Genomic DNA, 16519 nt, shown 5'->3' on the forward strand with positions numbered 1-16519 from the left:
CAGAGAACACGTCTTCACTGCGATAGAGTCCAGTGGCTGCATGCTTTACACCACTGCATCCGACGCTTTGCATTGCACTTGGTGATGGCTTGGATGCAGCCACTCGGCCATGGAAACCCATTTCATGAAGCTCTCTACGCAGTGTTCTTGATATAATCTGAAGGCCACATGAAGTTTGGAGGTCTGTAGCGATTGATTCTGCAGAAAGTTGGTGACCTCTGCGCACTGACCTCAGCATCCACTGACCCTACTCTGTCACTTTATGTGGTCCACTACTTCATGGCTGAGTTTCTGTCACTCCAAATTGCTTCCACTTAGTGGTTATAATACCACTCACAGTTGACTTTGGAATATTTAGTAACGAGGAAATTTTACGCCTGGAGTTGCTGCACAGATTCATGCTGTCCGTGAAGACAGGTCTGCATGTGGGCACATGGCAGCCATTCTGGAACACATCAGGATTGAACATGCAATTGGCCTTCATCTGGTTAAGATGTCCCTCATGTATACTTTGGATGAAGTTCATATCAGCTTTGGCTGGTCTTTGGACTGTGTGAAGCAGTTGTTTGAAATTTATGGCAAGCTACAATAAATAAATAGCTGGTATGTCAGACATTGAACAAAATGTCTGTTAACTCTGGCCAAAAATAACATTTTAACTCCAGAGTAATAGTACACAGTGGCAATAATCAATGTACAGAAACTTCTGTCAATGTTGTAATTTCTTTGATTAATTTTGTCTTCTCTACCATTTTATACAGTAGTTTGTTTTGGTAGAGCCCATTTAGCTGAATTAAAAGAAGTACATACCAGAGAAGAATGCACTAAAGAAATCTTCAAATTCAGTTAAAGTCACACCAATAAGTTCTGTCTGATCCCATGCCAACGGTTGGCATGATTTATATGTTTGGCCCAAGAAGAAATAATATTTACATGTGCTTCTCAAGCCCTAAGGTTGTAAAAATTGTTGACTGTGATGTTTGCAGTAGTGTCAGCCCTGATGTATGTCATTACTGTAAAATATGCATTTACATAATAAAAATACTGCCTTTATCAAAGCAGCCATGTAAATATCTTCCATTTCAGAAATGTAGAAAACATGTAGAGCTTCAGAATTTGTTTGTCAAATGTATATATGTGAAAGGCATTATGGCATGTGAAAAAAAAAAAAGTTTAATATGTGTGAGTAAATTAACATTTAAATAAATCAAATGTATGACATTTTATTAATGCAATTTAATTGGTCCCAGTCAAGAAAGGTCTGGGTAATAGTGGAGGAGGTCTAAGTGAGTGAGACAGAGAGTGTAAGGGTTGGCACCAGGCCGAGGCCCCCTCCAGAGGGAGGCCTCGAGTCAACCACACTACTAATCAGGCTTGATGCCCAACAGCTGGGCTAGACCTGTAAAAGCCCCAGTGACCAAGTCATTCAGTGCTGGGTCTTGGCCATAGTTTTGAGCCAAGCTCTTAGCTGGTAACTTCAGGTATTGAGGTCTGTGAGCCCTTGTGCTACATCTCATTTCTTCCCTGCGAGGGTGTTGGTGTTTTTACATGTCCCCTCCCCTCTCAAGTCTGTCTCTCTCCTGAGGTTTCCCTTAGCCATTAAAGTTCCTCCCTGTTTTCTGGTTTTGTATGGGAAGTTTTCATTTGGTTTTCCCTCAGTGCATCGGGGTCGCCATTCTTCCCGTGGCGTCCTTTGTTCTCCCCTTTTCCACGCTCGGCATGATGTTTAGTTTTTCTTTTGTTTTTCCCTGATCCAAGATCTAAGTGTTCTTCACACGGGCCCACCCTCATTAGCGTGTGGTTGCTCACCCAGTAGGTTGTCGATGTCATCACCTAGCTGACCTTACAGAGAGAGCAAGAGAGTGAGTACAAATATATATCTGAGGGGATAGGGAAAAAGGGAGGAAGAGAAGAAAACAAACTCAGGGTCCCACTTCTTCTCTAAATTTCCTCTCCCTTCACTCTGACTGTAGCCTCCCTGCACTTATATGTATTCGTGTCCGTCACCCTGCTCGGGAGGTTCCTCACCATGCTATTGGGCAAATAGTTGGTGCTCTGTTTGGTCTACACTGGGTTTCATCTCTGGGTTTCAGCCCTGTCTACAGTGCCTATTATTCTGGCTACTTGCACTATTTCAGGAACTGCTATAGGCCACCTTGTTTCATGCATATAACAGGTTTAGCATTGGATACCTGACACCAGGTGAGTGTTTATATGCATCCTTTGTTGCTTTTTTTTTTTTTTTTGCCTTTCATATCCATAACCATAATTTGGCACCATCAAATGTTCAGTTATCTTACAAGTATGTGTATATTGAGTTAATGCAGTGTATTTTTTAATTTAATTTCCACTTAAAACCTTTTACTTTATAGTACTTTTAACTTTATAGTATTGCACCCACTGAGAAGAAGAATGGCAGTTAGGTTATTTCACATGCATCTATATGCCATCATTTTAGGGCTAAGTATGAATATACACTGTTTGAAAAGTGAATGAATATATAATGTATGTCTGTGTATGTGCAGCTCTGATCGAATGATCCACTTGGCAGACATCCAGTCATCGGGTGGGCTGCATTTTGCTCTGCAAAGAGATAGGCACTCAGTTTTATCACTCCCTCCTACCACACCACCCAGATAGGCTTGGCACTCTGCTTTTTAGCACAGCTATATGGTCAGACATCGCCCTTGTGCTGGCACGGGAGTTTGGAGGCTTTATGTGTGTTCTGAGACTGTATTGAGGGCATACTTGGCCAAAGACAAACATGCTTAGTTCAGAAGGTCTCCAATCTTACCTTACATAAGTATGTTGGTTCTGGACCTTTTGGACATGTGCCATTGTTTTGGGACCATTATATAGCTTAAAGCCCCTTGAGGGGGATTGTTAGCTTGGTTCCTTTTTTCCTTTCTACTACTACAAAAAGTAAATAAGCAGTGTTGCAAAATAGATCATACGTGGTTTACGTGGCCAACCAATGTATCAGCGAAAGAAAGTAACAATTCCATGATGTAAATGATTTAATTTTGCCCTCTTCCCTGATTCAGTGGGTCAGTGGTCATTTAAATATTCCACAAATAGATGAGTCTTCAGTCTGTGTTTGAAGATTGAAAGGGACTCTGCTATCTGGACAGCAAGCAGAAGTTCATTCCACCATCATCCTGGCTAGAATGAAACACATGGTGGCTTGAATAAATGAAGTGTTCTGGTGTGTTTGTCTGCTAAATTCATGGGAAAGTAGTCTAAGATTATACAGTGACACTGATACTGGAAATGTAGCATGGATCCTTTAAATGTGATCTCGGTTCAGCATTAGCAGAATGCTTACACCTTTGTAGATGGAGCATTTTGAATAGTGCTGATCTCAGTGAGAGACTTGAGAAGTCAGTGAACTGTTAGCAACCTCCCAATGAAGCCTTAACACAGTCGGGATTTGAAGTGCTTACAGTGGACTCCTATTACTGCCAGTGTGAGCCAGGATTCCACCTGCATATGGATGCTTGCACCTGCCTCAGTAAGACCACACCCAGACAATAAAACCCTGAGCCATCTTCTGCTCCTGTATAGCCAATTGGTTTTGTGAAATTAAATTCCTAAGCAGCTTCTTCCATACTCATAAGGTTATAGAGACAGCATATGTCAGGTTTGTTTTGTTTGTCTTCATCTGTACAGCGGAAAATATGCATAGCGCACCTTGAACTATGCAATGTATTTAAAACAATGTACAAAAAAAACGAAAAAAACCTTTACACCTTTGGTGATATGAGCTGGAGCTGGAGCTGGAGGTGGAGGTGGGCGCAGGGACGGGGGCGTCATGCTGTGTATGTGTGTGCCACTGAAAGGAGTAACAGTTCCATCCATGACACTAAAAGTCTGAAACCGAAGCATATTGACTAATGAAGAAAAGTTGGACATTCAACTTAGCAGTGCCAGTGTACATTCTGGATGGGAGGTCCAGGTTATAAATGCAGTTGTGCCATGTGCTGAGCTTGCCACTGGAAAGGAAATACATATCTGAAATACAAAGACAATAATTAAGAAACACCATGACCTGCTGTCATAAATGAATTGCAAGAATTTTGATAGAAATTAAATTAACATTTTATTCACCTTACCAGTACAACCTTTGTTTTTATTTAAATCAACTCCTGTATCAGGCACACAAATATGGTGTAATTTTGAACAATTTGAAATTTTTTCACAAGACAAGAGAAAGGGAGATGACACTAAGGAGAGGACAAAGAGTTTCATCTTGCACAAGGCGACCTCATCATGTAAGTTTAATTAGTAGTGATCCTTCCCTGTGCCAGACTTGGTGTTAGACCCAACTGCAATTGTTCTAATGGTGAAGCTAGAACTGAAGCAATTTTTTATGGGTTCCTGAATTAGTGTTTGTATTGAGTTTCTGAGGTTATGGGCTGATTGGAAAATCTGTGGGCCAATTAATTTTTTTTTAAAGCAGTTAATTGTGTGTGTGTGTGTGTGTGTGCATGTAGCTGTCCACTACTGCAGCATTAGTAATGGAGGGTGTGAGCACTACTCCGTGCAGAAAACTGCAGCTCATTTCCAGTGCCAATGTCACTCCAACTACACCCTCACCCTGGATGGCATACACTTCAAGCGTGAGTGTGTGTGCACCCTTATTTGGACTGTCACCCCACCCACCACCCTCCACCCTGCCCCTATTGGGACTGACACACCACCCTCCACCCTACCCTTATTGGGACTGACACACCACCCTCCACCCCGCCCTTATTGGGACTGACACACCACCCTCCACCCCAGCAGCATTGTTTATGCCCTTGTGCAAAGCTGATGGTGTTCTCATTTAATTTCCTGAATGCTGCCAACTTGTTTAACCCCCCAGTTGGACATTCAGAAAACATCATGTGCAATTAAATCTTGCCTTTTCCAAGTTACCAAATCTATTAGAAAAATAACATTACAATTTAGATTATTTTATTTTATCATATAAATTACATCATATGACATACAACCTTTCACCATTGCATCAGAATGTCAGCAGTATTGGATCTTTTTGTGTTTTAAAGCTTACAACATAAATGACATCATAGATTGTGAAATGCTTTGCGTATTGTGAATTCCTTCATGGTATGTGGTACGTGTTTGCATTTGCTTTGCATTAAATTTCGTTTTAGCAGCAGTCAAAATTGTAGTTAAAATGGAAAGCCATACAGTATTGTAATGCTATGAGCTAGGCAAACAGATATATTTGAGTATTTATTGGTTCCTATTGGCAGATGAATCGCTAAATGTGTGTGATCGCTAAAAGTGAATGTAAGTGTTGTCTTGTTTTGTACCAACCATGGAAAATTTAGTAGTGACACGTGGCTAATTTATGCATTTGGTTCTCATCCCACCCTTTTACTCACTCTCACTCCAAAAAAGGGAAATATTACTGCCATTTAGACCCCCCAACCCCCCCCCCCCCTCGCTCTTCTTGCCTTGTGATAGTCTAATAATTAGTCTTTAAGTTTGATTAAAACTGTTGGCTTTGAAAAGTTTATTGCATAGTGTTTGAGTCTTATTTCCCAGCTGTTCAGCAGGAAAACGAATGATAATATTCACAAAATTGAAACCAGGGGACAGTTGTAGTGTGTTGTAGATTGCAAGAATTTGTATTATTATTATTATTATTATTGTGTTGTTGTTGAATTTGTATTATGATTACAATATAAAGTCAAATGAAACTTTACACTGACCCTTGTGCCTTGGCACCCTGAACAGTATGAAAAGAGCTAATATTATGGTCCACCCTCCTGGCATCCCTGTTTCTGTGGTTTCCCTGTCGTGTGTCTGTTTTCCTTTACTTCCTAGGTGTTCCGTTCCTTGGCTTCGTTTTTTCCGCCCCCTCGTTTGTTTTTCCACGCCTGTTATTACTTGAGTCTTGAGTTAATTAGTTCATACATTTGAACCCTGTGTCTCGGCTGTTCATTGAATGTTTGAAAATCTGAAAGCATATATGTGAATGTGCGTAAATCGTACTTATTTTTTCTAACCCGTATGTTAATTCTTGCCTTCGTTTACTCAAGCCTCGTGTGTTTTTGTTCTATCTGCTGTTTGTGTTCAGTTGTTCGTGTACCCTAGCCCTTGGTCGTCACGTATCCTCTAACTCTTCGTGTTGGTAAAGTGACCCTGGACTACACTAACGACCATGACTTTGGGTTTGGCCCTAATAAATCTCGCTCTTTTCCGCACTTGCGTCCGCATCGTTACCGCTCAGCGTTACACACAGCGGATTAATTTTTCTCCCACGGAAAACACTGAAATGCATAAGACATCTAGAAGCATACTGCACCACTCAGCTCTCATATTGTCCTCATATGAAGTTTTTATGGTTTTTCTTTTTGTATGTTTATGCATGCGTGTGCGTTGAACCCGTGCACAGTGAGGAATGGTGGTTGTTCTCAAGAGTGTAGGCGGTGGAAGGACCTGGTGCATCTGTCAGTCCGGCTACAGTTCATTAAAATGTATTTGTGTAGTACATTTTACAAGATGTTACAAAGCAGCTTTATAGAAACAATATATACAGAGAATTTGCACTGTAAAATATTAGGCTGTGGTATTACAGTAAATTACTGGCTACTAGTTCCAGTAAAATTACAGCTGTATACTGTGACATCAGTCAGTCATCATATATATCATATATTACTGTGAAGTAACTATAGTTCAGTAAAATTGCAATAATATAGTCAGATTAAATTAATGAATGCACTAAAAAACTACTAATAAACTGTATTTTTACTTTACACTAGCAAAAAAAAGATAAAATGTAAGAATGAAAATAAAAATTTATTACTTGTAAATCTATAAAGGTTTTGAAAATAAAAAAATTTAAAATGAATAAAAATTCTTAATGAAGACAGTTGCATTCAAATATTACATATGTGTTCTTAAATGAAACTGGAACTTATAGGTCATTTGAACACCAACTTATGGCAACATTGTTTGTCATATGTAGAAATATTTAGATTTATTGATAACCTTGAGAGTAACCAAAGTTATTTCAGTAGGTCATGAAGGCACTAGTGGCATTTCTGTTACCTAAGCGGAATTGTGTGTGTGTGTGTGTGTGTGTGTGTGTGTGTAATACTGCCTATGAGCTTGGGGAGGATGGCAAGTAGTGTTATCGTGAGTTTATACACTGCATGACACACACACACTTCAGGAACGCAGTATATGTTTATTCATGGAGGTTTGCATCAAACATGAAAGTTTCATATATTGTAGCTGTTATATGAACATGCCCTTTTACTTAATAATAATAATAATAATACCTTATACCAACTATCCTATTCATATGAACTAAACTGGCAGTATCCACCAGTAGCACAAAATTCACAGAGACATATAGCTTTTTTCAGTAGTGATAAGCTTGGTATTGGGTCCATATTTTTGAAGCATGGCAGCTCACAGCTGCTACATATGACTAATAATAGCTGTAATAACATTTTCTAATCCCAATTTCTTTGTCAGAAATGCAATAGTCCTGTACTGATTTCATGTTAAAACCTGTTGAAAATTATATGGGTCAATGTTAAATCAAGGAAAATAAGCGTAAGTTACCTTTTAAAGACATACACATGTGGGACCTTGTATGTAAGTTGCATTGCTAAATTTGTCCCTTTTGGGTTTGATAGGTATCAAGATAGAAATTGTGAACAGCTGTGACCAACAATGGTGGTTGTTCTCATCACTGTTAGCATACCACCAATGGGCCAGTTTGTACATGTAACCATGGCTACCAGGTGGATGACGACCTGAACACTTGCAATGGTAAAGAAAAATGCAATCTGCTAACATGGAACTTGCTTTAAATTTGTATCCCTTTTAATTCTTCTAATGTTTCCCCAACAGTGTGTGTGAGTGAACGTGTTTGTTTGCAAGCATTTGTCATATGTAAATGTTTGAGTTTGGGTATTTCTGGGTGTATGTCGGACCTGGACAAGTGTACAGACTGGAGCACCTGTTGCGAGCAGGACTGCATGAACTACCCAGGAGGTTATGCGTGCTACTGTGCAGCTGGCTGCTGCCTCGGCTCTGATGGCTACAGCTGTGATGGTGGGCAGTGTTTCAGAGGCCACATTCAGCATACTTCTATACCTCTCAATCTTTCTTATTTTCATAATTCCTTAAATTCTAATGACTACTCCAACATTTTCCTTTCATTTTTGTAGACATTTAAAGAAGAGAGTTTGTTAGATAAATGTGTGTTTGCAGATATAGATGAGTATCTGGCTGAGAACAGTGGCTGTGAGCACATGTGTCAGAACAGTGCTGGCTCCTTTCAATGCTATTGCAGTCAGGGTCACCACCTGGACAAGGGTGGTCGCTTCTGCATCTGAGTGTTTACATGTCCCTGCCAGCACCCTGTCTGGTCAGATGCTGGGTGAATCTATACTCAGTGGGGCCATGTGCTCTTAATGTAGTCCAGCTCCTTCATTGGCATGTTCATCCACTGGCTCTGCTTTTGCAGTGACTCAGATGTCATTGTTTTGAAACTGTTGTTTTGAAATAGACCATAAGGAGTAATTTGTTAAACGCCAGGCTTATTATTTAGTTATTAAGGCATATTATTCAGTACATAATGCGTACTAAATACAACATATTATTCAGTAAATTATTTGGAAGGAATCTAGTAATTTGGTAGTGAGGATAAAGAGCTGGCTCTGACCCCAACCCCCCAACTCCCCAAACCATAGATTCCCCCATAACTGTACACGTCACCTGTGTGTCTGCATGTTTCCTCAGTGCTAGAGGAACCCTGCTAGAGGAGGCCCTGATGGTTGGCTGGCCAGTGATCAGGCCGCATCTACAGCCAGAACTCCTGCAGGACTATGATCCTTCAGAGCGTTACAATGACTATGAGGAGGGAGCCGACGAGTTGCGTGCTGAGAGCACGCTGACCGAGAAATTTGGTTAGACACAGCTTCCTTTTTTTTTTTATTGCAGCCTCTGGATCAGCAGCAGGGATTTGTTGAGGGGAGACGACAGTTAGACATGGTGGCTTAGCGTGGTCATGGACAAGCTGGGGAGGGGGAAAATAACCTTTGGACCTTTGGAGCAATATTGTGAGCTCCAGATGAAGTGTGTATTGATGTTTTGTTTGGTAATATACTTAAACCTGTTACTTAAATCTGTAGTGTGGACAAAAAGGGATAAGGGAGTACATGCCAGGACTGTTCTCTCTGTCTCTCTCTCTCTCACACACACACACTTACTTTCTTCTGGTCTCTCCTCCAGTATGTTTGAATGACCTTTGGCTTTGACTGCATTTTGACCTGTGAGGGCTGTGTAAATGGAGGGGTTTGTAACACTCACAGAAGTGGCTATGACTGGTTGCAGATGATTCCAGTCCATCCATCTTGGCAAAGTGAGCCTCTCAGGATGAATACAGCTCAAAATCTGAGATCTATGAGCTAGGAAATATCAGGCACATATGTCTTACACTTCTTGTTGGTTATCAATATTGGCCTTGGTTACATGTGGCTGTATAGGAGGTATACAAGTATATACAGTATGCTATAAAGTTTAGTATTTCAGCCCTTTGTGTGTATATGTGTGTGTCCCATGCAGCATGTCCTGAGAGCTGGTATGGCAGAAACTGTTCCTTCAGCTGTAAATGTAAGAACAGAGGTGTGTGTGATCCAGTGATTGGGAGTTGTCACTGTACAGCAGGCCTCGGTGGAGACCTCTGCCAGGACGGTCAGTTAAGAAGCTTTGAAATGCTTGCTAAAATCATTAACTCCTACATGACGTGGATGTGATGCATGTGTAACTCAACTGGTGGAACAGGCAGATCCACCATGTAATGGTGGCCAGCACCTTAACAGTGCACAAAATGTACATGGAATTATAGGCAAATGTAGAAAACAACTTGAATGAATCTAACAGATATGGACAGGTTGAAAGAGTATACCTGTTGTCTGCAGGCTGCCCCAAAGGCCAGTATGGGAGGCACTGCAATAAGAAATGCAACTGTCCTAACAATGGCTGGTGCCACCGCATGTATGAGGCCTGTCTGTGTGACCCAGGACTCTACAGGCGCTTCTGTCACCTGCGTGAGTCTCAGTCGGTCAGTCATGTATCTTCTAAGAATTAAAAACAAACAAAAAGCATAAGTACCCTGAAATGAGCACAATGAATTACAGTGGTTGGTATGCTGTGACAACACAATAACAAAATGGCTTTTACTAATTGTTATTTTTTTTGTTTGTTTCTGGTTATTTTTCTCTTTTGCTCATTTTGAACTCCTGTTTTGAGCAGCCTGCCCTAAGTGGGTATTCGGAGCAGGCTGCTCCGAGGAGTGTAAGTGTGTTCAGCAGAACACTCTAGAATGTTATTGTCGGCATGGCAACTGCATCTGCAAGCCTGGTTATCAGGGTGATAGATGTCAAGAAGGTCAGAATCATAGGGAAGACCATAACAAACTTCACATTACAATTACAAATAGGTGGAATAAATTTATACATTACTATTGTGTGGTATAATAACTTGCATTTGCATTGGGTTTATGCTTGTATGTTTTCTGCATGTAGGGTGTGATGCAGGCTTTTATGGTCAGCACTGTGAGGAAAAAGAAATTTCCTGTCCATCAGGTATGCCATGTAACCCTGTTGCCAGGGCATGTCAGCAGCAGTGCCCAGCAGGCAATGAGGGAGAAAACCAGGGTGACCAGGATGAGTTCAGCACCTATGGGGTACTGATGTTTTAATCATTTAAAATGTGATGTGTAGTGTGCAGCCAATCTGATACAATCTGCTGGTGCTGTTTCAGACTGTGCAGATGGGAACTTTGGGATTGGCTGCTATCAGACATGTGACACCATGCGACAAGGTGAGAGGCCAGTGAAAATGCCCTACTGGGTAGCCAATGTGAGAAGGGTGAGCTATCATTGCATGCAAATCCTAATGATGGGCTTTAAATTGATTAATTACGCCAGTAGTTATGCATTTGATCTTAATCATTCTCTCTATCTGTCTCTTTCACAGAGTGCCATGCAGGGCACTGGGGTGTGGACTGCAGGGAGGCTTGTCCAGCATGTGAAAATGGAGGACAAACACAATGGCACCTGCCTCTATCCACCTGGCTACATGGGCACACTGTGTCAAAACTGTGAGCACAGTGGCATAGCCTACTCTGTATTCACACTGCATTCTGTCCACACTGCACTCACACTAGGATATAAATACCAAAAGTTATTGTTTGTGTGTATGTATTTTGCATGTGTGTCTCTCCAGCATGCCCAACTGGTCATTTTGGTCAGGGTTGCCAGATGAAATGCGTATGTGAAAACAGTAGCAGATGCCACCCTGTAACTGGCCGTTGCACCTGCACTGCGGGCTGGACCGGAAATAACTGCAGGAAAGGTACACCACAAACACTATCCGAATGATCTTCATTACATACGCTGCATACAGCTCAGTGGGTTGCTATTATTTATGTACTGGCATTTCTTTAAGGGCACACATTGCACAGCTTGCCATTCTATACCACTTCTTCAAAATGCTAAACTAAAGTCATCTCAGTGCTGAACTTGTAAACATTTATGAAATAATTAGTAATGAAATCATGTCATAATGTACAGCTTGTTGGCCTGTCCTAAGGGAATCCATTCACCCACTGCCGGAAAAACACTATGCTGCAAGTGCTTTATATTTTAAAGTATAATAGAATTCTATGCCAGTGGGTCTTTGTGTGTGTGTGTGTGTGTGTGTGTGTGTGTGCACGCACGCACACGTTTGTGGCTATGCTGTCTTGACAGCATGCGATGCAGGATACTGGGGTGTGGACTGCGCTAGTATGTGTGACTGCAGGAACAGTGGTGGCAGCTGTGATGATGTAACCGGCCAGTGTGTTTGTGATCCTGGCTTTACGGGAGTCTGCTGTGACCAGAGTGAGTAAGCTTTCTCTGCCTACCTTTGTTTAGATCCACTTGACAATGCAGCACTATAGAAATACCTCCTAACAAAACTGCTCCCTTTGGATTCACCTTACCTGCAACAATGCTATTGTTTCACAGTAGTAAATGTATCCACTGTATGAAAAGTATTTAGTCTTTCATAATGTCCAGGACTCATCTTTGTGTCCATATAATAGGTATTCAAGCCATCTGTCCTTTGTGCCCCAGAATGCCCTACTGGGTTTTTTGGACCAGACTGTCAACAGCACTGCCAGTGTGACAATGAGGCATCATGTGACCATGTGAGTGGGGCCTGCACCTGCAAGGTGGGCTGGACTGGAACATTTTGTGAAAAATTTAAGTTTGTTGTTATTTCCACAACTTTAATCCACATACCAGTCTCAGTGTGCCTTTAACTGCTGTGTCTGTGTGTCTTCTCAGCCTGTCCACAGGGTTTCAATGGGCTGGTCTCCCAGCAGAAGTGAGTGTCACCTCACTGGTGCATGTGTGTGTCCGGCTGGCTGGCTGGCTGGCTCCCAAGTGTAACCAGAGTAAGCACCTGATCTTGCTCTGGGCTCAGGAACGACCTTTAAAACTCAAGTCTGCTAATGAGACTAATTCTAAATCAATACAGGTAAAAATCTTAGCATGGCGCTTACCATTTCACCAAATAATAACGTTACTTCCAACAATTAGGAAACAGTGAGTATTAGCTACTATTAACCTTTTTGAGTGAGTAAGACGTATTTGTGCTCTCTGTACCTATTATAGCTTGTCCAGTTGGTTTGTATGGTGAAGGCTGTTCCCAGATGGTGGGGCTGGACCTTAGCCCTTAGTTGTGTGTGTGGTTTTTTTTGGTTTTGTTTTGGCTTGCCAGAACAATGCAATGCAAGTTTAAAAGCTAATATGAAATTCCACTAACTGTCATCACATCATGTTTTATTGCTTGTCCACCAAAAAACAAACAAACCCACAACTAAGGGCTAAGGTCCAGCCCCACCAGAGTTCCAATTTACTTGGCCCAGTTAGTTACAATTTAGGCCAGAGAGTAAAATTCCAAATAAATTTCAGTTAGGTTTGGTGGAATATTGCTTTAGCAGAGCAAACAACGTGTTGCTGTTCTGTCAGTTCTCTAGCTCTGGTCTAAAATTTGATCAAGAAAAATACATTACTCACAAAAGCTGTCAGATGCAATCAGATAAATAATTAAATGGCAAGAGCACACAGGGCTACTGCATATCTCATGCGGAAAGGGTTTTGACTGAATTTTGAGGTCTAGCTCTGGGGAAGTATAACTTTGTAATGGAGCTCAGCTCCAGGGTTCGCAGCACCTGAATGGTGTCAGGCTGCTATAGGCACCTATGAATGCTCACCTGGCTATATAGGAGCTCAGTGCAACATTAGTAAGCTCTTAGGTTTTACAAAAATATACACAATGCTGCAAGTGTGAGAATCATCATTTTGGTTCTTTCCATATGTCAAGAACACAAAAATGATAGTGCCCCAGGAGCAGTGAACACTTCAAGTTTACTACAGTTTATGCTGAGAGTCAGAAACTTCAATCCTAATATGTTTGTCAGTGTGCTCAGCCAGGCACTATGGGCTGGACTGTGCCCACGTGGCCCTCTGCAACCAAGGGGCAGAAAATGATCCGGTCACAGGAAAATATGTCCCTGGGTGTCATGGAGAAGGCTCCAGTCAAGGTTGGTTGAATATGAGAAGGCCATTATTAATACTATAGTGCTTTCTCAGTATAGTGCTATATGATTTGTGCATGTGTGTGCGTGCTTAGACTGTGATCTTGGCTGGTTTTGGACCAGACTGTTCTCAGCACTGTAATTGCAGTAACAGGGGTGTGTGTGACACCAATTTTGGGAACTGCACATGTAGACTGGGATTCACTGGATCCCTCTGTGAAAAAGGTTAGTTTCTATCAGGATTATTCACTCACTGCTTTGGGACAAAACCATTTGGGCACAAGGATTATGTCAGGTGCTGAAATTAGATTTCTGTTGTGAATACTTCTTGTGTTTAAAATCTCTAAAAAAAAGGCCTTTTTTATGAGCAGGTTTATTGTATTTTTGTCCTGCACTGATGATGGCTACCAGCTAGTTAGTTGCAAACCAACCAACCCTCTGGTTTATTTAAAAGGTGAAAAATGGCTCCCTGCACCTCAGTTATTTCTTCTTCCTTATGCAAGTAAATGATATCTAATCTCAGAAATACCTCTTTAACGATTTAATATGAACATGAGAGAGAGAGAGACTTCTATTAAAGGTTTCCTGTGGTTTTCCCTGATACTGAAAAATACGTACTTAACCATTTCGACTGGAAATAGAAGTAAATGGTGGTATTTCTACACAATATTAAACACACTAGTTAATATTTTTAGCTCTAGCAATCTAGCAAGAGGAATGCTAGTGTAACTGCTTGACTGTGTGAGGCAGTGCCCTGAAGGCTGGTATGGTCTAAACTTTGTGACCAAGTGACAGGAGCCTGCCAATGTGAACCAGGCTACTATGGACATGTTAGCATGGTGCGTCTCTTGCCCTCCAACTCCACACACTTCCAACCCTCAGGGATAATGATAATCATCTGCTCCTGTGGTAATTACTCTTCCATGCTCTTTAGGATGATTGGTGTTTGTATTTCAGTTTGCCCTACAGGTCTTTATGGGCACTAGTGCCAGCAGCACTGTGACTGTGTGAATGGCACTCTGTGCCACCCCTGAACTGGTTACTGCCTCTGCCCAGCTGCCTACCAGAGACCACGCTGCCAAACAGGTCATACATCTATTTTTGCACACTGAAGGGAAACAGCCAGTGCTTACTTGTTCAGTGTAACTTGGTTAATTTGAACAGGCAGGTAATATTTTAGCTTAGGTCTATTGAGTCTATACATTGTGTGTGAACTCAATTTTTCCAAAATGGTGCTGGCTGCGAAACCAGCTTTCTTTGCTCATCTGGGAAGACTGGAAGCAGGTGTGATGTCGGTAGGTACACATAACTTCCGCAATGGAAGCAAACCAGTTTTCCTCCAGTTACTCATTGCAGCTCACTTTTCCTGTCTCTCTTCCTTTTTCTGATCTGTTTGGCTGCAATTGTTAGAATGTAGAATGTAGACTGTTTGCTGAGTTGCAAGTGTAGGAATGGAGCAGACTGTGACAATCGTAATGGCCGCTGCATGTGTTGAAGTGCCTGGATTGGATTAATCTGTACAGAAGGTGGTGTCATGTAGTACCATAATTTTTTAAAACTTTGGCTGAAAGTGGTATTACTGTTCATAGACTCCTGTTGGAAGGAACAAGCTCAACTTTCTAAAAGAACCTGAAACATTAAGGAGGCAGTTTTCATACACCTTAAAACACCAGTCTTTTATGCAAAATCTATGCAATATGAAATTTTGAACAAGACAGCTCCAGTCACTAATGGAATGGATTTTTCTTGATTGGTTACATCAATATTAAGCACCAGTTTATACCCTCAAATTCAAAATCATATACTTCCTGTCGGCTGTGATTTATCACATGGTTGCATTGCTTTGTAGGATTGAGCTATTGTATTTAAGGAATGTCTGATATGATGGACATTCACAACTGGATGGATAAAACAAGAGTGGATCAGTTCTATCTAAATAACTCAGTGGAGCTGTCCCACTTGAATCAGCTCCCAGACTAAACCAATAAGTACAGTATGCACCAGCAACCATTCACCCAGCCTTTGGAGGTTGAAGTGGCTGCTGCAGGTCAGTGAATAAACTTGATTTAATACACTTGTGAATTCTCTGAGAAGAGGAAAAACATTCATTGTGTGTGTATATTGGTGAGCCTCATCAAGGAAGAGGGGGAAAACTCTGGTTTTTACTAAAATATTTTAGCTCAGAAAAGTGATCTATTTCATTGAGGTAGTTTGGACAGCATGCAGGCCAACTAATTCATGGGTGACCATTTGGGCATGGTCCTTTACAGATAATGACATCAAGAGGAGACCTACTTAGCAGACTAGTTCTGAGCTGGCTAGCTGCCATATATAGACAGTTAATATTAGGCTATGTTTTTTAACTTATTTTATAGCTAGCTTTCTGGCTGGCTAGCATTTTACAATGAGGTAGTTTGGACCAATTTAGCCAAACATAGGAATGAGTCCTTGAGAGTTCTGTAAGGATGACTTCAGGCCAATTCAGCATGGTCTTTACATTGGTGAGAGTTCATGCCAGCTTCATCCTTCTCACTGATGCACCCATAAGCTCCTTTATTGATGGTGGCTCTATATTCGGGAGAATCATCAGCTTGTTAAGAAAGAAGGGGTTTGGGTGTTACCATGAAATACTGCCTTCAAATAAAAAGACCATTCAGTTAGAAATGAAAGACAACAAATGATTCTAGGTCACACATTGTTTAATGTAGGAGATCCTTGACTTTTTAAATTGGGTGCAATCTAGAATGCAAACGTGTCTTCAGTGATTTATACAATCACCATTATGTTATTCTCTTATCATGGCATTTACATTTGTTTGTTTCATCTTATCCTCCATATTGTGAGATTGTAATTCTTAACCATGCTCATGTTTTATACACTTTCCACATTTTAAAAAGCAGAA

The 16519-nt window shown here is 41.2% G+C and overlaps 1 pseudogene; it reads left to right on the forward strand.

The window, feature by feature from the left end:
- The first annotated feature begins 7034 nt into the window (after window positions 1-7034).
- Window positions 7035-12466, forward strand: LOC113572433 (annotated as a pseudogene).
- Window positions 12467-16519: the final 4053 nt, after the last annotated feature.

The sequence above is a fragment of the Electrophorus electricus genome, chromosome 20, assembly GCF_013358815.1.
Source record: "Electrophorus electricus isolate fEleEle1 chromosome 20, fEleEle1.pri, whole genome shotgun sequence".
NCBI lineage: Eukaryota > Metazoa > Chordata > Actinopteri > Gymnotiformes > Gymnotidae > Electrophorus > Electrophorus electricus.